Consider the following 21924-nt stretch of genomic DNA (forward strand, 5'->3'; position numbering starts at 1 on the left):
TCCTCCCCTTCTTGAAAATAGGGACCACATTGGCCCTTTTCCAGTCCTCTGGGACCTGGTCCATGCACCACGGGTGCTCAAATATTTTTGCCAGTGGCTGTGCCAGTGACATCAGCCAGTGCCTTCAGACTTGTCAGACTTCATGCCCCCAGAAGGAGCTACCATTCCTGCAACTGTCATCAGAATCAGGCAAGCAATGACAATGTGATAGGCATTTTAGTCATTCCCTATTATACCCCTAAAACACCAAAACAGCATTGAAACTTGAAACAGTTTTGGCCTAAACAAAATGAAACAGCAATTCAAAACACTGAAATGAATCGCTGTCCCATCAAAATGCCAAATCTGAAACCAAAACGAAACACAGGCATTTCGCACAGCCCTAATAACTCTTGTGGCTGACTCATATAGGAAAATGTAATAATGGATTATAGATTTTGAATTAAATTCTTTGTTCTGCCTTGGAACAAGGAATAGCACACTAGAGTCCTGGTTAATGGGTAGGGATCCTAGGCACTATAACAATTAAAATAATAACAAATATTAACTTTAAAATTATTTTTGTAGCATACTTAATTTAAAAATTGGTATATTCATATGTTGGTGTAAATTAATCTTGTTACAGCTGTCTGCCTGTTATAGGGTTTGCTACAACACACATTACTGTAGTCTCTGCGTATGATATATTGGAAACTTGGGCTGGATTTATTTCTTAACTGAAAATTTAACTCTAATTTGCAATAGCATTACTTTCCAGATTATTTGTGGGAACAGCTTCCACCAGTGCAATACCAATTTATTAGGTTTTTACTTATTGTTCAAATATCCTACATCTATCTGTTTTTTCTGCTCTTGCATAACTTGAACTAGTACTGATTTAGACATGATTCACAAATCTGCATGTCTGTGTTCCACCTTCTTCCTTTCACCCGGTGTCATCTTGGGCTAAATCCCTAATTTCTTGCCACGTCTGAAAGTCATCCTCTTCTCCACCTCCCACTACCACACTTGACAATTCCACAATTCCCCATTTACAAGAAGGGGAGAAAGGAGGACCCTGGCAATTATAGGCCAGTCAGTCTTACCTTGGTCCTTGGGAAGACCTTTGAGAAAATTATCAAGGAGCACATCTACATGGGCCCAGCAGGGGAGGTAATGCTCAGGGGCAACCAACATGGGTTCATTAAGGGCAGGTCCTGCCTGACTAACATGGTTTCTTTTTATGAGTAGGTCACAAAGTCCCTGGATGAGAGTGTCAAGGTGGATGTCATCTTCCTGGACTTTAAGGAGGCCTTCGACATGGTTTCCCACTACATTCTTTAAAAAAAACTTGGTGACTGCTGCATTGATGCCTACACAGTCAGGTGGGTGGCAAAAATTGGCTAAATGGTCGCACCCAGAGAGTGGTGGTGGATAGGTCATTTTCAACCTGAAGGGATGTGGGCAGTGGAGTCCCCCAGAGCTCGGTCCTGGGGCCTGTACTGTTCAACATCTTTATCAGTGATCTGGATGTGGGTGTGGAATGCATGCTGTCCAAATTCACTGATGACACCAAGTTGTGGGGTGAAGTGGGCATGCTGGAGGGGAGGGACAGAATTCAGTTAGATCTAGACAAATTACAGAGGTGGGTAGATAAGAATAGGATGGAATTCAACCCAGATAAGTGCAAGGTACTGCATCCAGGGAGAAGGAACCAGCAACACACCTATAGGGATATTGGAGTTATTGTTGACTCCAGGATGAACATGACCTGCCAATGCGAGGAAGCGGTCAGTAAGGCTAACTGCACCTGGTCATGCATCTACAGATGCAGCACAAGCAGGTCCAGGCCTTCCCCTCTATGTGGCATTGGTCAGGCCACAGTTGGAGTATGGTGTCCAGTTCTGGGTGCCACACTTCAAGAGGGATGTGGCTAGCTTTGAGAGAGTCCAGAGGAGGACCACTTGCATGGTCAAGGGGCAGCGGGGCAGGCCTTACAAAGAGAGACTATAGGGCCTGAATGTATTCAGCCTCCACAAGAGAAGGCTGAGAAGGGATCTGGTGGCTGTTTATAAACTCACCGGGGGGACTGGTGGGAATTGGGGGAGGCTCTGTTTGCCTGGCACCACCCGGGGTTATTAGGAATAATGGCCACAAATGGTTAGAGAGAAGGTTCAGGCTGGACATCAGGCGACATTACTTTACAGTTAGGGCTGCCAGGCTCTGGAATGGGCTCCCAAGTGAGGCGGTACTCTTTCCTACTTTGAGGGTCTTCAAGAGGAGGCTGGACAGATATTTGGCTGCAGTGATATGACCCCGGCACCCGCTCCTGCCCGGGGAAGGGGGTGAGATCTGATGATCTGTTTAGGTCCTTTCCAACCCTAAGTACTATGATATTTTGATAGCTACTGATACACTTTTCCTGCAAGAATTTGTCCAATCCCTTTTTGAATCTGGATAAACTGTCAAATTCTACAACATCTGGTGGCAATGAGTTCCATATTTTATGTAAAGCAAAATGTAAATATGTAAAGCAAGTCATCTTCTCTATTCCACTCCAAGTATTTATGTCTATTTCTTCAGTTGTAAGTTGTTTCACTCCAGAGATTTTGCTTTGGTGTGGCATGGTGTTCAAGCCTGGCAAAAAAAACCAACTGACCCTGTGAAATGTGAGATTGTGAGATCAGCTATTTTATGAGTTAAGACTTAGACTTAAGTGAGAATGTAGGATGGATAAAGATAACCAACACCAAATTAATTCTTTGATAGAATGTTGGCAAGCTGTTTTGGAAAGGGCTTTTGATTTTTTCATGCTACCTGAGATAGAAAACTTTCTCTTGTTAGAAGGACAATCTCTCTTCCCCTTACAGTGGTAATTTAAAAAATATTTATAGAACTTCTTAGGAAATACGATCTTGTGATGAAAAAACATCTCCAACAAATTAGGAAAGTCATGATCCTTACCTGGGCAACATATATTCAGAAATGAATTATTCAAATTCTTGGGAAATGATCAAGAGGGAAATTATTTATGCCTTAAAAGTTGCCGAGTAGTATTTTTCTCTTACACTTTACTGTGCTAAAGACATTAGCAAATAAGCAGATGACAATCTTGGTTAGATTCTGCAGAAGAAACAATTGAGACAAGAAAAGACAGTGTTACAATCAAAGAACATTTTGTTGGATTTTCAATGTGACTGATTCTAGTTGGTGCTGGAACAAAAGAACCTCTCCTTGAATAGTTGCAAGACATGGGACTCTCACATAGCAATCTGAGATGTCTAAGTTACAGTGGGGCAAATCTGAAAGGCAAACAAAGTGGAGTGCAGCAGAAAATTCAGGACCTTAGCAAGAGAGCATTTTTGTCCCATTCTTTGAATGCTGTAGTCAATGACAGGTTATTGCACTTGGCTGCGGTATTTTTTCAGTGTTGCTGAAAGTAGCTTATAACTTTTTTTGTGGTATTGCTGCAGTGCTGCAATATAATGAACCCACATGTAACTGACCTGTTTCCAAAATCCCTAAGTCAAATGAGATAGGGAAGCTGCATATTTTGGTAGCACATTTTAGAAGTTTATGACAGTTTAATTTGTCAATGATTTGAGCCTACGGGGACCTGCAGGAAACAAAACCCAAAGCAGCTGGCTCACAAAATTGGCAGTTCTGAGTTTTTGTTATGTGTGGTACTCCAGCATGATACTGGAATCAACTTATGGAATCAGCACTGCAAGTAAATGGCTTCAAGAAGTGGAAGAGGTTATCAATAAAACTATGGATCAACAAAACCCTCCACTGTTGTAATGTTATGTTCATGGCTGCACAGTGGTACAACTTCAAGAGGAGGAGTAGAGAAAGGGCTTAGTTGGCTGTTCAAATGGCACATGTGGGCCACAAGGGGTTAATATATGGTCCCCAGGCTCCCACGTGGCTGCCACTTTCCCTATCACTCTGGCTGCAGCAGCAGCTACTCTTAGGGCTCCCCTCCTGATTCTGCTCCTTGATGGGGCAGTGTGGCAGTTCATAAGTGTTGGAGGTGCCCATATGCTGTGCTGCAGTGGAGGAGCCCAGTACCAGGCAGCTGAAGGTGAAGTGGGTTGCCACCTGCACTGCAGCGGTGAGTACCTGCCTGTGTGCAGGCAATACAAAGGGAGGGGAACACCTGTGTCTGTGTGGTGTATGAGGGAGTGCTTTTGTGCATGCACCATATGGCCTTGTGGGGACCCAGGTGCAGCTTATGAGGCATGTGGCCCCAGCTTCTTAGAAACTGTACAGCCCTGGTCTAGCCTATTGCTTGGTGGTTAGGGTACTCTCCCTGGAAATGTGAGAATCCACTTCAGCCTGAACAGATTAAACCTAGATTTCCCTGCCCCTTGGTGATTATCTGTGGTGTTACACATACTTCCCATAAGAGCTTCCTGCAACCAAGGACTGATTTTATACCAAAGTGTTGTTGGACTAAAACCCCCCAGAAATAACTTCAGGGGCAGATATCTGAACTTGGGACTTTCCCTGTGAGGTGAATCCTCCATGGCACCGGGCTACCAAGTTAGGCTGCCCCTCATGCTATCTTTTCATGACTCTGTGAAGCTCAGATCCTTACTATTTTTAAGGGAAGTTGGAAAGTTTCATGGGGAGCATGGCAAAATTGTTCCTGCCTACCCTAAAATGTTAGCTAAAACTGGCACAGCGAGCTTATACCAATACAGTGGTCAGATGAAACATTACAAATGGTTAGACTCCAGAATTCCTTACTTCCAGTCCTGTTCTAGATTTTCTCCCAGGCCAGAGTTAGGGTTGCACATTTCAAGGAGTCAGACAGCATTAGTATTGTTCACCAAGGCTGGTCTTCTTTTCATAGATTGTGGTTCAGTGCCTCTGAAGCCACAGAGATTATGGTGTTGTCTTGATAGATTTTATATTTATAATGACAGGATTTTTTCCAAAGCCTACTAACATTCATGGAGATACTCCTGTTGGCTTTGGATTGGGCCTCTGAATAAAACTTTGCACAACACAGCCTGGGATATTTCTCTGGAGTGGCTTGAGGTCAGATATAAAGGTCTGTAGGTACCTAAAGATGCAGACAATTCCCTAGTAGGATTTTTCAATAGTGTCTATGTGCCCGACTCCTATTATTATTATTATTTTTATAGCTATTCAACTTTAGGCACCTAAGTATCTAGAAAAATCCAGCTGTTGGAATAGATCTTCCCTTCTGCTTTGCCCCTGCATTTATCGTATTTGACTTTGTGGAGGCCTGGAATTTTCTATACCCTAGGTGAACCTATATGTACTATTAATTTGTAGTAGGATTACTGCACAGATTTGCTCCTGCACTGCTTTACCTCTCTACAGCAACCACGGGGAGCTCCAGACTCCCCCCAGTGCTAGCCCAAGTGCTGGCAAGGGGCATAGGGCTGGTCCCAGGACATCGGGCCAGGAGAAGTCTGCCTGCTGCAGTGGCAGCTGTCTCCTGGTCTTGTCCATATTAGAAGGAGATCTGATGTGCAGGAGATCTGGGAGAGAGCTTCCCCAGCAGTGGGAAGAACTCTTTTGGCCCCATACTCATCAGGATACAGAGCTGTCAGCAAGTCCCCTGGCAAGCAGGGAGGGCTTCCCTGCCTGATAGGGTATTCCTGGGGGCTGTCCTAGGTGTGGGGCAGCTACTGGGGAGCCTCCTGCCAGGAGAGGAGGCACAGGGCTCACCAGCAGCTTCCCTACTTTGTACAGAGCCAACTGCTCCAGTAGGTGAGGGCTGGAAATCCAGCCCTTACCTGTCCCTCAGAGTGGCTCCATGAGGCAAGCAACAGCCTGATTCCCAGCCCCTACCCACTCCCTGATGCGGCTGGCTCTGTGCCATGCAGGTTCCCATCCCCTGCTTGCACTCTGGAACTGCCAGCTCCATGCTGGAAACTGGGAAAGGAGGTGAAGAGTTCACCAGTCCTGGCGCTGATCAGCTCCTGGGGCAAGTTGGGGAGCTGAAAAGCACCATGACTAGGGACAGAGAGCTCCCTGTCCCCTGTGGCCTTCTGTTGGCTAGGCTGACTGGGAGCAAATTTGCTCCTAGTCAGTATCTACACAAGTGTTACTGTGCAGTTAGTTTACTTCCTGAACTTACAGGTAGTAGGTAACTGCACAGTAGATTAATTTACTGTATAGTAAATGTGTGCACGTCTAGACAGTGATGGTTTACTGCACGGTCAACTAATCTGCTGTCTAGTAAAGTATCCCATGTAGACACACCTACTCTTGGCCAAAGTGGTGTGTGAGAGAAAAGAAACTTTAACCAAACTGAGAACAGAATGTCTGGAGAACTGAAATGACAGGACAGCATGAGTAGCTTGTTCTAAAATTAGTAACATAATATTATGGCTTTAATAGAGATAGCTTTTTCCTGGGGTTGGAATACAAGCTTCTTACTTCCATAGGTTTAGCACACCATAAACAGCTTAGATCCACTCTGACTGCCAGAGTCAGCCTGAGTAATATAGTGATTATTAATAGCAGTTACATAATAGGCTATCATGTGGTTAGATCTTCAGCCATTGCCCTGACCATTGCACTGAATCTTGATTATAACTTCTGTGACAATGGACTAATGTAAGTGGGGAAGGGATAGTCAAATTAGATAGGTCTTCATAGGTGAGAGTAGGACAGGAAAGGAAGACTAGCTCACCAGCATTGGGATTGTTTATCATGATGATTCAGTGTCACACAATACATTATTCCACCTCATCATAATAGGATGTAGCATTAAGGAAAGGAAAAAATGGATTATTCAAGAGAGGGGAATCAGTTATCTAAGACTATGGGGTATATAGAGAGGATTAAGACAGTGATAGTTTTGTAGTCATGCTGGGCAAAAGCTTGTCAGTATTTTGTTGTTGTTAAGAATAGACCAAGACAAAACACCAAATGTTATAGCAGGAGATCTCATTTAAGGGATATCCAGGGAGCAGTTACCTCTGTCCCAGGCAAGGCTCAGGTGCCAAGGGAGAAGGACCTTCTGATTAGAGTGGGGAGATTTACCTAGAACTTTAAAAAGTCTCTCAAGAGGAGAGTGAGAGGAGGGAGCACAGGGAGTCTGTAGTGGAGCAGCTCTGCTGCAGAAAGGTGAGAGGGGTCTGTGGAATTTAGGGCTCCCTCCTGCAGTTAGCAAGATGATACCATTGGCTGTGGGCTTGCATGAATTCTCATTCCTTTATGTTTAATAGTTATGTTTTGAGGAAGGGAGGATGAAAAATGGATGCTGAGTGCAGGTGAGTGTCCTTCCAGACTGGGGAACCAGAGCCTGGCTTACAAGCTAGAAAAATCTGCATATTCTACAGCCTTTATGATATAGCTATAGCTGGTGAAATACAATGAGAAATACTTAAAATCACATCCATGCAGTCTCTAGCTCTCAGCATTTTGGGTTTGCCAACACTCTGATTAATTTAATTAGTGCAATTTTTGATCCCTTTCCTGATGAAACAGCACTATGATGGATGATGAAAAATTTATCCTCTCCTTCTGTCTTCCTCCTTCTCCTAACTTACCAATTTATGTTTTGCAAGTGGTTTAAAATTGTAAAGCCCCACAGAGCAGTGAAGATTTGTAATTCTCTCTAATTTTTTTCTGACTCTATTTCCCCTTTAATTTCTCTTCTTGTTTCTACCTTCCCCTTCTATTACTTGCTGTGTCATCAGTCCTGGATGTAGTTTTCTTCCTTCTTCTACATCTGCATCACTCTACTTGTGTTTCCACCTACTGTTACATGTAGAATTAGCATATGCTAACTCTAATAAATGTTAGGCTGCGTTAAAGTTAGCATGTGCTGTGAGCAGCTGTATGTTAAGGGTTAATGCCCTCTCTAATGGGCACAGCTCTGACTTGTTGCTAGAGGCCTGGTAGCAGGGGTATGGCTAGAAGTCTGCTGCATGCCTGCCTTGTTTTAGCTGCAATATAGGGCAGGGAGAAAAGAAAAAGTAGGGGCATTTTACTGCTTGGATTGCCCCCTGATCACCCCCCTCTGTCAGCTGGCTTGCTCGCTGTCCCAATCAGCCCAAGAGTGGTAGTGGCAGCGTAGCAGAAAGCTCCCTTTGTACATTTCCCTTCTGGACATGGATATAACTGAAGTCCCTTCTTGCCTGCACACTCACATTTTGTGCATTTATTTTCCTTCTAAGCGTTGGCAGAGACCTAGCACATTCATTGCATGGGTGTGGCAAGGCTAGGGCCCTGAAAGCCAGAAAGCTGAAGTGGCTTTCTGTAGGAGAAACGTAGAAACTACATCTACATATCAATTAAGCTCAGTGTCACTAAAGACAACAAAAATATCCACTGCAAAGACTGTAAAAATATCCTGATGCTAATAACTCACTTACTGCCCCCAGTAGCCTTTTATCCTTACTATCTCACATTGCATTTCTATATATTTCTCACAGTGCATTTTTATATTTCATCTGTCTCATCTTTATCATGGCATTTTGTATTTTATACCTTTAAACTCTTAAGGAATGTACTCCCTGTAGAATGAAGTTACACCTTAGACCATTGTTAAAGCTGCATTGAAATTGTAATTTTTAAAGTGATGAAATCTGTTTTACTGGGTGGTTCCTTGTGTGAATGTGAGTGACTGATGATAATCAGTAGACAATAGGCTATCCAAAGGAACTCCATTTTAAGCTAATCAAGCTAAAGAACTGATTCCTAGAACTGAGCACCTATCCTATTGACTATTCCTGCAACAATACCATTGTTAATTAATCAAAATCACAAACTGACTTCTGAAACTGCACTACCAGAAGGCAAGACCTTTGTGACTAACAGCTGTCAGGTACTATTGAAGACCCAGGTTGGACAGCAACCTCCAGATTGGGTAGCCAAGATGATGCTGTGGGATCACACAAGTCTCCCAGAAAGGGATAAAAGGCAGTGAAACGTGACCTTCAGTGGTGTCCTCTCATCCAGCACCTGACCTACCAAGACAGAAGGACAAGCAGGTGATTCCCCTTATGGAGAAGACATTGCCTTGAAGGAAAATGACTATCAACAGTGCCTCGGATAAGTAAATATACTGACACCAATGCTCTCACAATCACTACAGCAGCTATGATACACTACACTACATGGGTTTGAATGACATGGGTTTGAATGAGTGAGTGCATGTGTGTGTGTCTATGTGCTAAGGTGACCAGTACCACCCATAACTCAGAGTTTGCATTTATGATTTAATTGGTAACTTCACATCCTGTCCAATAAACTAGAATTTATTATGATCCCATGAGTTGGTCCTTTGTAGCCAACAGCAGCAGCAGGGGGTGCGTGCCTGCTCCCGGGCTTCCTGCACCCTATGTTTCCTTTGCATGCCCCTGTTGGGCCCCACAGCTGGCCTGCTTACTCACCAGCCCCCCTCACCCCTCCCACCCATTGATCTTCTGCCCAGCTCCCCGACCACATGAGAGCCGTAGAACTCTGGATGACATCTAGTCTATGCTGGGAACATTGCCTTCTGGGATAGTGAAGGACTGCAAATTGGTCATTGTATCTCAACGAAGCAGCCAGAAGTCAAGGTGACTCAAGGTAGGCAGCAAAGTTCAAAGATAATCCTCATCCCAAGTGGCGTAACTTTAAGGCTTCTAGAGATCAGTATTGTAATATGTAAATGTACCCTCTGTCTATTCTGTGCCAGTTCTCCCTTTTCTTGTTGTTTTTACTTCCCCTTTGTCTTCTAATCACTGCTTGGTTCTTCCAAGTTCATTCTTCCATTCTTCTACCCACCTTCCCCACAATTTCCTTGGTTACTTTTATCCCTTCTTCACCATTCCATGCATTGTTTACTATGTAGGATTTCTGCCTTTCTGGTTGGCCCTGTTACCTGCTGTCATGGGGACAGACATCTATACATTGCTTTCTCTGGACTGCCATCCAATACTATCTTACTGAATATTTTTTTCAGATCCCAAAGAGCATTATGGTGTGGGCAACCTGAAGAGAAATTGGAAAGTCAAAAACTTCCTACTGTGGGCAGGTTGGCTCTTTCCACCTTCTGGCATGATGGTGACATTGCAATATTCTGTCTTTAGAGTTATTGTTGGGTGACAATGTGCTCCTTTGGGCAGTGAAAAGAAAAGTAGGGGGATGCTACTGGACCTCTGTTACTTTCACGTCTCTCAGTAACTGTCAGGCTAATGAGAAGACATATTAACTTCTGAATGACTGTTTATTCTTGAATGATATTTTTGTGGAATTCTGACACACAATTCTAGCAATAATTACTGGAATTTCTAGTTTATGACAAGGATATGAGAAGATAACAACTGGAATTTCTACACTTATGCTATAGGAAATAGGTATTTTCTAAATAAATAGCAATTTCTTGGATATCTTCATGTGTTCCAGTCCTCAATAAATGAAAAGCATTGGTAATTGACAAAAGAGCTAGGCATTTGGAAGAAAATACCTTTTCATTGGCCCTTTGTTTCCACCCAAGTATAGCTGAATTCTGACAACATGGAACTTTCATTTAAAAACAACAGCAACAAAATAGTCTCTCTTTTCTTTTGTACATTTTGCTGCTTTGTGTTATGGTGTTGTACTTTGGGGAGTCACTGCAGCTGCTTGTAAATGATGTATGAAAAGAAGAATTCCTGTCCTTTCTGTGCACCAGGAGAATACTGGCACTGCTCTGCAATCTCTGCTATGCTGCTTGCTTATATTAAACTCAAACACAGCCAGGGAAGATCCTGAATGCAAAGAGTCTTAGTTCTCCGTCACCCAATTACCTCTCTTTTTTCTGCCTTTTTTTTTTTTTTGGTTAATTTGAAAGAAATTTGTCTCTCTAGGAATGTATTTAATCATCCTTTTGTCTTTTTCCACTTTAGCTGCAGGATTTAAAGAAAAGGAGTGTTTGGTATTTGTTTTTTTTATTTTTAAATGAAGATTTTTAGAAAACTTGGCTGTGACCAACATCACAGGCAGACATTCCCAAGGATGCATGTTGCAATCAGAGTTCTTGCTGGCGTAGTTGCAAATCCCTGTGTTGAGCTGAGCTGTCTACTCATTCTAAACAAAATCAGAAATGTATAGCATGGGCTTAGCCCGTGCGCTTCTGACACAAATGTCCTCATCATTGATAAAGATGTTCAAGAGAACCAGTCCAAGGACGGAGCCTTGAGGGATGCCACTGGTCACAGAGCACCATAATGATTCTCTACCATCGATCACTACTTTCTCGGTCTGACCTCAGAACCAAGTTCCCAGCCATCAGACTGTGATGCAGCCGAGGCCACAGGTGGCCATTTTTTCCATGAGGAGGTCATGGGACACCAGAACAAAGGCTTTTTTAAAGTCCAGATATATGATGTCAATCTCTTCTCCCTTGTCCAGGTGATATGTCATCTGGTCATAGAAGGAGATGAGATTGGTCAAGCAAGACTTACCTGTGACAAACCCGTGCTGGCTGTCCCTCAGGAAGTTGCCCTCAGTCAGCTTATCTATAAGGGTCTCTTTGATAATCTTCTCCAAAATCTTACCTGGGATGGAGGTCAAGATGATTGGCCTGTAATTCCCAGGATCTACTTTCTGCTCTTTCTTGAAGATAGGTAACACATTGGCCTTCTTCCAGTCTTCAGGTACTTCACCTGAGTACCATGAATTTTTGAATATTTTTGCCAGTTTTGGGCTATGACACCTGCTAACCTGAGTACTCTAGGGTGTAATCTGTCAGGAGCAGCTGACTTGAAGGTGGTCAGCCTCTCAAGGTGTTCCTTTACTAGATCAACACTGATGCTGGGTATAAATATGCCTTCACCCTGGCCATCCTGAATCATGCTAGGCAGGGCAGCCCCATTGGGCTGATGAAAGACAGATGCAAAGTACCCACTAAGCAGATTGGCCTTTTCCTAGGAGTCTGTTATCAGTTGTCCCATTTGGTTCAGCAGGGGTCCAATGTTACCCTTGCTTTTTTTCTGACTCCCTACATATCTGAAAAAGGACTTTTTGTTATCCTTGATATGTGAAGCCAGATGGAGGTCAGTTGCAGCTTTGGCTTTTATGATCCATTCCCTGCAGGTAAGGACCAGTGCTGAGTACTCCTCCTTGGTGTTAATTCCAGCCTTCCATCCTTTATAAGTCTCTCTTTTTAGGTGTAGGAGGTCCTCAAGTTCCCTGATGAGCCAAGGGGGTTGCTGTACCCTTTTGCTACCCTTCCTCTGAGATGGGATGGCCATCCCTTATGCTGTCAGGATCTCTTCCTTGAGGAGCAAGCACTCCTCTTGGACTCCTATTCCTGTCAAGTCATGGTCCCTTAGGGCCTCGACAACTAGCCTCCTGAGCGTGTCAAAGTCAACTTTCCTGGAGTTGAGGACTTCTGGATTCCTGACTGACTTGCCAGCTTTGCGATGGATAGTAAAGGTGATCAGCTCATGGTCACTATCACCCAGCTTTCCATTAATTCAAAGTGTGGGGATGCAGTCAGGAAGGCCAACCGTACCTTGTCATGCATCCACAGATGCATCTCCAGCAGGTCCGAGGAGGTGATACTCCCCCTCTGTGCAGCACTGGTCAGGCCGCAGCTGGAGTACTGCGTCTGGTTCTGGGCACTGCACTTCAAGAGGAATGTGGACAACATGGAGAGGGTCCAGAGGAGGCCACTTGCATGATCAGGGGGCAGCAGGGCAGGCCTTATGAGGAGAGGCTATGGGACCTGAACCTGTTCAGCCTCCACAAGAGAAGGCTGAGGGGGGATCTAGTGGCCTGTTACAAACTAGCTAGGGGGGATCAGCAGGCATGGGGGAAGTCCCTGTTCCCCCGAGCACTACCAGGAGTGACCAGGAATAAAGGTCACAAGCTGGCAGAGGGTAGATTTAGGCTAGACATCAGGAAGTGCTACTTCACTGTCAGGGCGGCTATGATCTGGAACCAACTTCTAAGGGAAGTGGTGTTGGCTCCTACCCTGGGGGCCTTTAAGAGGAGGCTAGATGTACACCTTGCTGGGGTCTTTTGACCCCAATACTGTTTTCTGCCATGGCAGGGGGTCAGATTCAATCATCTGCTCAGGTCCCTTCCGACCCTAGAAACTATGAAACTATGAGAAATCTTTGCGAATGATTGGTTTTGGCCGAGTGCTCTTCCCATGAGATGTCCAGGTAGTTGAAGTCTCCCATGACAACCATGCACTGAGAGTATGCAGCCTCAGCCAGTTCCCTGGCTAATTCCTGGTCCAGCTCTTGGTTCTGGTTAGGAGGCCTGTAGTAGACTCCTACCATGATGTCCCCTGTGCCATGTTCCCCATGTATTTTAACCCAGAGGGACTCCAGTCATCCTTCCTGGGTGCCAAAGTCAGTTTGCAGGGATGTGTAGCTGTCCTTGACATAGAGCGCTACATCCCCACCCCTTTTATATGCCTTATCTCTCCTGTACAGGGTATAGCCATTTATACCTGTGGCCTAGCCATAGGTGGAGTCCCACCAGGTTTCCATTATCCTTATGAGGTCGTAGTCATTCTTGTTTAGCAGGAGGACCAGTACCTCCTGTTTATTCCCCAAGCTCCTGGCATTGGTATACAGACATATGTGTCCCATTCAGGGCCCTTGCCTCCCCTACAGGCCGTTCTGGGGCTAGGGTAGGGGTGGGTTCCATTAAGTGCCTTAGCCTGCTGGATTTGCAAAGGTTGCCCAGTGGGCTTGCAGTGGTGGTAATCCCCAAAACCCCCGGCAGGCTTAGTTTAAAGCCTGATCAAGCAGGTCAACCAGTCTGGCTGAGAAGAGCCTCCTCCCCAGTGGAGTGAGGTGCAGGCTGTCTCTCTCCAGCAGATCACTGTCTCTCTCACCAAATAGCGGACTATGATCATGGAAGCCAAAGCCTTCAAAATGACACCAGCACACAATCTTTGATTGACTACCTTGATCCTCCTCTCCCTCCTCAGCCCATAGTCCAAAACCAGGAGAATTGAGGAAAACATCACCTGCGATCCCAACCCCTTAAGACCCATTCCCAAAGCCCTGTAGCACCTCATGACCCAGCTGGGATTGCTGTGAGCCATGTCATTCATGCCCACATGGATAAGAAGCATAGGGTAGTGGTTGGTGGGCCAGATGAGTTTAAGGATCCCCTCAGCCACGTCCCAGGTATGGGCTCCCAGGAAGCAGCAGACCTCCTGGGCAAAGGGGTCATGGTGGCAGAATGCACCCTCAGTGCACCTCAGAAGGGAATCTTCTATGACAACCACCTTATGAGTGGCCTTAGGGAGGCCAGGGGTGGTAGCTGTGGATGAGCCTGTGTTGCCAGCAGGAGCTGGAAGGTCTGCAGGCTCTACTGGTGCTGCAAGAGGTTTGTACCTGTTGCAAAGCTCCAGGGGGCAGGGACCTTGGTGCAGTGGGCCTTGGGGCCATTGGCCACCTTGGTCCAACCCCCTGGCCATACGGCATGGGAGATCCTCGAGTAATCCCTTGTCCTAGAAGGTGACCTTGGTCTACTCTCCACTTCCAGGGGGTGAAAGGCCTGGCAGTAGGAGTCTATCTCCCATTTGCCATCCCTGATGGCATGCCATCTCTGGACTGTGGCCTGGAGCTCCTCTATCTGGCACCCCAGAGACTCCAAAGTAGAACAGACCTTGCAAGGGGAAGTGGCCATGCTGCCAGTTCTGTGTACCTGGAATTATGCCAGGCAGCCCCTGTAGCCTTAGAGCCAGAGGCTCCATTTGCATGGAGCCCAGAACCATGGGTTCCATCTGGGTGGAGGCCTCTGAGGTGCCAGAGGGGGAGGCTGCAGACTCTGAGGGGACCCTCTGGGTGCAGTGTGTGCCCATCCACATTATGCCACTGGGAGTCTGGCTGCTGATGGGGCTGCCATCCCTGGGGCTCATTGGGAGGGCCTTGGGCCCTCCCACTCACCCTCCTGTGCAAAACATGCATGCTGGGCCCAGAAATGCACCTGTTTGTGGGTCCTGTTTGCGAAGCTGTAATCACATGTCTCCTGGGGGGCTGGGCGAAGTAGGAGCTGGGGTGGGGTGGGGTGAGACCCTCCTCAGCTCCAGTCAGCTGCCCCACAGCTGAGCTATGTTCCTCCTACCATGGGCCCCACTTATCTACGGCTGTGCTGGGGGTTGGTGGGACGCTGTGTAGCTGCTGGGAGTTGCTGGGGGGCTTTGGGGTGTGGGGGTACAATGTGGTTGCTTCCGTGCATCTCTTGTTGCTCCCAGAACCAAACTGAAGGACATTACCAGCTCTCTGTTGGTTAGCTCCAAAAAGTCTTAAGCCAACACTGTCCTGTCTGCCATTGACCCATCTCGCACAGCGTGGACCATAGCTAATGCTGAGAGGTAGCTGTGTAAGGTGTAAGGGAGGGGGAATCTCTGCTTGATTGGAGAGTGGTGATGGGGAGCAGGAGGAAGCCAGAGAGATGCCCTGTACTTGCAGTCTCTGCTGGAGCTCCAGTCAAGGAGCAGAGGGGTGGGGCTATCCCTGCTGGGCTGAAGCACAGTGCAGAGCCCCACCCAGGGTTGCAAAACATCTGGGATGCTGCAGGACTCTGATTTAACTTAAACCAAGAGGGTTTCTGGGACAGACATTGCATAATCCAGTTTGACCCAAATCAGTTAAGACTCATACTACATTCAACCAGGTTTATCTCAAACTGGTTTCAACCATTTTCAAAATGGTTTATGTGCACTGAACTTCTGTTCTGTTACAAGTTTAAACCAGTTTCTGATCACTCTAACTGTTTTATGTATAATGTCTATCCTTGGCCCTGGTGATGATAGTAGTTAATTGAATGCATTCTGTCTGTACTACTCCCCATTTTATTCAACACCTCTGTTTCTTGGCAGTTAACGTCTTTAGGACCTTACTTGCTACTTAACAAACCAAGGAGGTTGCACAAATGGCTTTCACCCCCCCCCCCCCCCATGAAGATGTCTGGAAACCAAGTCTACCACCCACCTCCCATCTCTGCCCTGAGCACTAGAATGGAATCCTGGAAATCAGGCTGTACTTTCCTTGTTTTTTATAGGAAAAATAAATTGCTTCTTCAGCAAACACATGTTCATTGGCAAACCCTGAAATTCAAATGTGGACAAAGCAAGCTACAGTTTTAATGCATTTATCTGTTGAGACAAACCTTGTGGATGAACAGTGGACTTAGTTCTACATTCATTTTATCCTTCAGAGGCACAGAATTAACTCCACCAAGGAAAAGAGAGGCTTGGGGCTGGTTGTTCAGCTAGCCCTCTGCTCAATTTGTCATAACAATTTTTTAACAGAAGCAGCCAGCTCTCAAACCACCCTCTCCCCCCACATGTTGCAAGATCCCTGATACCAGTCAGAAGGATTTTCTGTATTAAACAGAGTACATGCCTTGCAGACCATTCAATTGTGTTCACACAATGGGTCTAGCACCCTTTAAAGACTTGAGCCTGCAGGGCTGCTAACAAGATAAGGTGCTAAGAGAGCCAGGCATTCTGGGTAGAGGTCAGGAAGTTGTTCTTTGCTTGTGTGAGTGAATTAAGCATGCTGCATTTCTGGCAAACAGCTTGCTGTCTGAATTCCTTTGTCTCTGGTTATTTCCAGCATGGTACATTTGATCTTCTTACAGCAATCACACTCAAGGATGTACAACATTTATTGTTTATAGAGCAAAACCTAGGAGTTGAAAGGGAACACAGAAGAATAAACAGTGTTTAATCAAATACTAAAATCATAACTTTCAACTTTCTCAGTAGGGGATCTGGTATTTAATCTTTATGTCTGCAATCTTGAAATCTCTTAGTCTAACCATTTGCATAGTGATCTGGAAGTCAGCATTCCTTGTTTTCTTCTTGACTCTGTTTCTCTTTGCTGCATTATTTTCAGGAAATCACTATATCTTTATTTTTCCTTTGGACAAAATGAGATTAACAGGAAGAGGGATGGAGGGACACGACAGTAATTCTCAAATATTGACAAAGTTCCATAACAAAAATGGGAAACAGTGTTCTCTCTTGGCACAGATGGCAGGACATGTGTCAAAGGATTTAAACTACAGCAAAGCAGAATAGGAACATATCTCAGAAACAGTAGGACTGTGGAAAGAGTGGTATACAGAAGTTGTGTGTTCTCTTTCCCTGGAGGTTTTTCAAGAAGTAACTGAGTAGGCATATATGGGGTATAGTTCAAGAATAGTGAATCTTGGACCAGATGACTCTTGAGGTCTTTTCCAATCCTTTGATTCTAGGACTTTTCTGATCTGTAAAACCTCCTCAGTGATTACAACATTGTTTGGCTGCTGTCCTTGTAAACTGTGCATGTAATCTGGTTCCTGAACCACAGTCTCAGCTTTGTAACCTGCAAGGTTCCTTACCTTCCTCTGGGACAACAGTGGCTCATGTTATCTTAAGCAGCAGAGGCAAACCTTTATGGCAGACATGCCACAAATTAATACCCACCCTTCCTAACTGCCACTCTGATCTTTTCCCCCCCATTTGACTTGCCACTCTGCTTTCTACATTTTGTCCTATGCTTCCTGCCCCATTTGCTGCTCTGCTTTCTGCTTTCTGCTTCCTGACCTGTTACTGCTGTGCTGCCTGCTAGGGCTGTGCAAAGCTTTGGTCACCAGTTCAATTTGGAGAAGATTCAGCCTGATTCAGCAGCTGAATCATCACATCCAAATCAAAAAAGCTGCAAATCAATTCAAAGCATCCAAATCAATTCAGAAAAGATTCAGAAAAGATTTGGTGATTTGGAAGGTGGTCTTGTGGGGAAACAGAATCTGAGGAGAAGGGGGAGTGGGAGGAGTGGGAGAAATATTGATATTGACATTGACATCTGTAGCTGGTCCGCAGGTAGCCTTGCACTTCACCTCAGACATCTGCAGCAGCCGGGGTGGAGACTGTGGCAGAAGGCCACCTCTGTTTCTCCCCATAAACTCTGCTCTGTGACAATTTGATTAGGATGGACCCAGCAGAGGATACACCCCTTACCCTAACTATCTCTTTAGGTAACCTGAGCTGGATACATTCCTGAGGGAGGGGGGAAACCTGCTCCCTCTGCCTACGTGACTGGCATCACATACCTGGGTGAGGGGCTTGCTCCCTGGGGAGCTAGGAGCTGCCAGTCTTCCCAGCAATTAGTGATGCATTTCAAATTGGTTGGCTGCCGGCCAACAGGTGCTGGCCTCCATTGGACCAGGTAAATGAGGTCACAAGGGCTATATAAGTTAAGGACTGCCCAGAAGGAAGGGGCAGCAGCCATGAGGAAGACTCAGAGAGAGAGAAGACCCGGACCATCTGAACCTTGCTCTCTCTCTCACTCTCAGAACTCATGACCAAAGAACTGCCTGCCTCCAGAGGGAATCTCTGCCTGCCTCTGGATGATACTTGTGAGTAAACTACCTGAGATCTAACTAGAAATATAGTTTGCAGTAACTCAGATGCATGATTGAAGGCTGCCCAGCCATGGGAGTTTGATCTGTGGGATTTCTCTGATATTGCTGTACCCTATTCCAACCCTACCCCTTGTAACCAATAAAATTCTCCTTTGTACCTAGGGTGGGAGACTTATTGGGAGTGGGTCTAGATTATGCCTTGGGGTCCCCTTGGTTCGGCTGACTAAGGGAGAGCACTACTTGTGCTTCTGACTGAGGGAGGCATCCCAAGTTCTTGAAGTGAATCAAGTACCCTCGAGGGCTACTAGGCCTATGTTTCCCGGGGTGCACAGAGCCAGACTCAAGCCCAGCCCTGGGTGGTGGCAGTGGAACCCCCAGGCTAGTGGGTTTGCTCCAGGAAGGGGGTTGGCCAGACATAAGGCGCCCCCAGGGAGGCACTCAGAGCCTGGAAGGTGGTCAGGCACAGTGGGGTGGGTGGCTTAGTGCAGGAGCACCCCCTCCTGGCCTGCCACAGAGATCATGCATACCTCTCTCTCACAGGGCACTGATGTGATCAGTCAGGCTGTTGGTGGGCTCTCCTTCAAGCAGAGGTGGTGGGTGAGTCCCACATGGCAAGGGACATCATGGTGGCAATGAACTGTATGGTGCAGGGGCGGCTTGTTGGGCAGGGTGAGCTCACCTGTGGGTTCATGGTCACCAACAATGGGGTCAATATGGTCAAGCTGGCCTGTGATGCCAAATTTGTTGGCATCCACTGTGTGGCACACAAGTTCCACCTCATAGTCAGGGATGCTTTGGAGGGGGACAGGGCTGCCTGTGATGGTGCTGTCACTACCACTACCTGCCAGCTGATTTCAAGATGCAGGAAGGTGGTGGGCTACTTCCATTGGAGCATCAAGGGGGGCAAGATGCTGTAGGACAAACAGGCAGAGCTGAGCATCCCGCAGCACAAAATCATGCAGGATGTGGAGGCTCAGTGGAACTCCACATACTTGATGATGGAAAGGCATCCATGACATGGCCTTGGTCAGGGAGATTGGGATTAGCAGCTACCTTAACAAATCTGAGTAGGATACCATCTCCCAGATCTTGGTGGTCCTCAAGCTGTTCCTTGAGGCCATCGGAAGCCTCAGTGCTGGTGATGCTGCCCTTATCCAGGTGATCCCCATAGTAAAGGAACTTGAGAACTGAATGGAGAAGTTCCAGGGGATCAAGATTCCTGGTTGGGGCAAGTTGCTTTCACCAGAGGTGCAAGCAGGGGTGAAGTTGCTGAAGGAAGGCATCAAAAAATGGTTGGATCCATTGTGGTCCAGTATGGTGTGCATGCTGGTGGGCATCTGTGACCCAAAGGTGAAGGGGAGCATCTGCAGCAGCAAAACCCTTGATCACTGTATGGACGTGCTGGTGAACACAGTCAGGGAGGCAGAGGGATGTGGAAGAGAGGGATCCACTTTCCCGTGACAGCACTCCATCCACAAGCCAGTCTCCTCCACCACAGGTGCTGCCAATGAGGGCCGAGGGCATAGTTTCAATGGTGGGGTCCAGAGGCACCAGACCCCAGCATCTGGCAGGTAGTGTGGAGGTGTTGGTGGCTACCTATCTCACTGAGGACATAGAGCTGCTGCACTGTGATCCCTTGGCCTTTTGGGCAACCTACAGCCAGATGTGGCAGGATCTGGACACGCTTGCTGAGGAATACCTGTCCTGTCCACCAACCAGTGTGCCAAGAAAGAGGGTGTTCAGCATTGCTGGGGATGTTGTGACATCCCATCCTTGGATCCTGGTTTGGTGGAGCAGCTTGTGTTCCTGAAGGTGAACCACCTACTGCTGGGGTTCCCCAAGCTCCACGTGCAGATGGAGTGAGTGCCACTGTCCTCACTCTGCACATATTTGCTTTTATTATTTTATTTGATAACCATTTAATGCCTCATTCTCAGAGGTGGAAGTGGTAGTTTTTCATCAGCCAGCAGGGGAAGATCTCCCTGCTGAGCTCCCGTGCCAGGACAATCTTGGGTATATGGGCTGGGGCTGTGGGTAAGGAGGATGACCCAGGTCCTGGGCATGATCTGAAACTGCACACTGCCAAGGTAGGGAGGCCTGGTGGGACTGCCAGTGGTGCAGCAGCCCCAGGAAATGCCAGGACTGTGCACCTCCCTGGTGGAAGGCAGGTGGGAGGCACCTGAAATCCTTCAGCCACTGCACGTATGCACAGCCCTGGCTTGGGAAAGCTCAGACCTGTAAGTTCTTTGAGAGGTCTGAGGCTTACTGGTTGCAGTGGAGTTGTGAGGCTCCAGGTGAGCTTAGCTGCCTGGGATGCCATCTGGAAGGCATAAGCCACAGTGTAGGGAAGGCACAGAGCTGTGGAATGGATGTTATGCCTAGACATTAGGGGCCTGAATGGGCAGTAGGGCTGTGCAAAATTTCCCAGGCAGTTTCATTTCAATGCTGTTTCAACTCATTTCAAACTCAAAACAGCAAAATCAAAATGAAATGGAGAGCTTCAAAACAGCCTTGAAACGAAACAAGGCAAGTTGAAATGGTTTGAAATTTTCAAAATTTTTCGAGTTTCAAAGCTCAAGCTGGGTTTGCCTGCAGGGAAACAGAAACTAACATAAGGGAAAGGGGGGGCAGAAGGAGTGCTCCATTTTTTACTTTGAGCTGGCCAGTGACTGTGATCCTTCCTTGAGGTCCCTTCCAATCCCAGTGCTCTGGGGGAGGGATGGAAAAGCTGCATAAAAGGCAGCGTTGTTTGAACTGCCCTTCTTTCTGCCTTGGTGTCAGTTGAGTGAGGGCACACCTTAACACACACACAGTGTCTCCCACCCATGTCACAAGTTTTACATGTCAGCAGCTACAGGTGCAGGGCCACAGAACCCAGACTCCCCCTGCAACTATCTCCTTGACGGCTGGCACGGTTCATGGCCACAGCAGGGCCTAGCAGGCCTGCAGTTTTCACCCCCCTGTGCCCTAGGACAAACACAGTCCCACAAGCACCAATGTCATGAGTTTTGCATGTCAGCAGCCAGAGGTGCAGGGCCCCAGAACTCAGAAGCCTCTGAACCTGTCTCCTTGAAAGCTGGCAGGCTTTATGGCCTCAGCAGGTGCTAGCAAGCCTGCAGCTTTCACCCTGATGTGCCTTTACGCACGGTGTCACATGTCACAAGTTTTGTTTGTCTGCAGCTTGAGGTTCAGTTTCCCCTAAACCGCTGCACCTATCTCCTTGAAACGTGGCAGGCTTCGTTGCCTCAGCAGGGGCTAGCATACCTGCAGTTTTGACCCTGCTGTGGCTTAACACATACATGTGACATGAGTTTTTTGCTTTCAGGACTTTGAGATGCAGTTTCCCTGAAGCCCCTGTACCTATCTCCTTGAAACTTATCAGGCTTCATACCCTTAGAAGAGGTTTGTAACAGGAGGCCTGCTTGGAGCCATTTTCCCTGTGCCCTGCCCACCTGTTCCTGGGCTAACTGCCTGTGTTCTATCCCACCACACCTTGATGTTAATCATTAAGGCTCTGTCCTGGGACCCATACTGTTCAACATCTTCATTAACGATGTGGACATTGGAGTCAGGAGTGGACTGGCCAAGTTCGCCGATGACACC

General features: G+C 46.7%; 1 long non-coding RNA gene across 1 annotated transcript in view; it reads right to left on the reverse strand.

The window, feature by feature from the left end:
* Positions 1 to 15606: 15606 nt before the first annotated feature.
* Positions 15607 to 21924, reverse strand: part of LOC109311101 — a 20392-nt gene continuing 14074 nt past the window's right edge. Inside the window, exon 3 of the long non-coding RNA XR_002101415.1 lies at positions 15607 to 15711. This is a non-coding gene — a long non-coding RNA (uncharacterized LOC109311101). The remainder of the gene's footprint in view (positions 15712 to 21924) is intronic.

This window comes from Crocodylus porosus, unplaced genomic scaffold (assembly GCF_001723895.1).
Source record: "Crocodylus porosus isolate Cpor-Errol unplaced genomic scaffold, CroPor_comp1, whole genome shotgun sequence".
NCBI classification, from domain to species: domain Eukaryota; kingdom Metazoa; phylum Chordata; order Crocodylia; family Crocodylidae; genus Crocodylus; species Crocodylus porosus.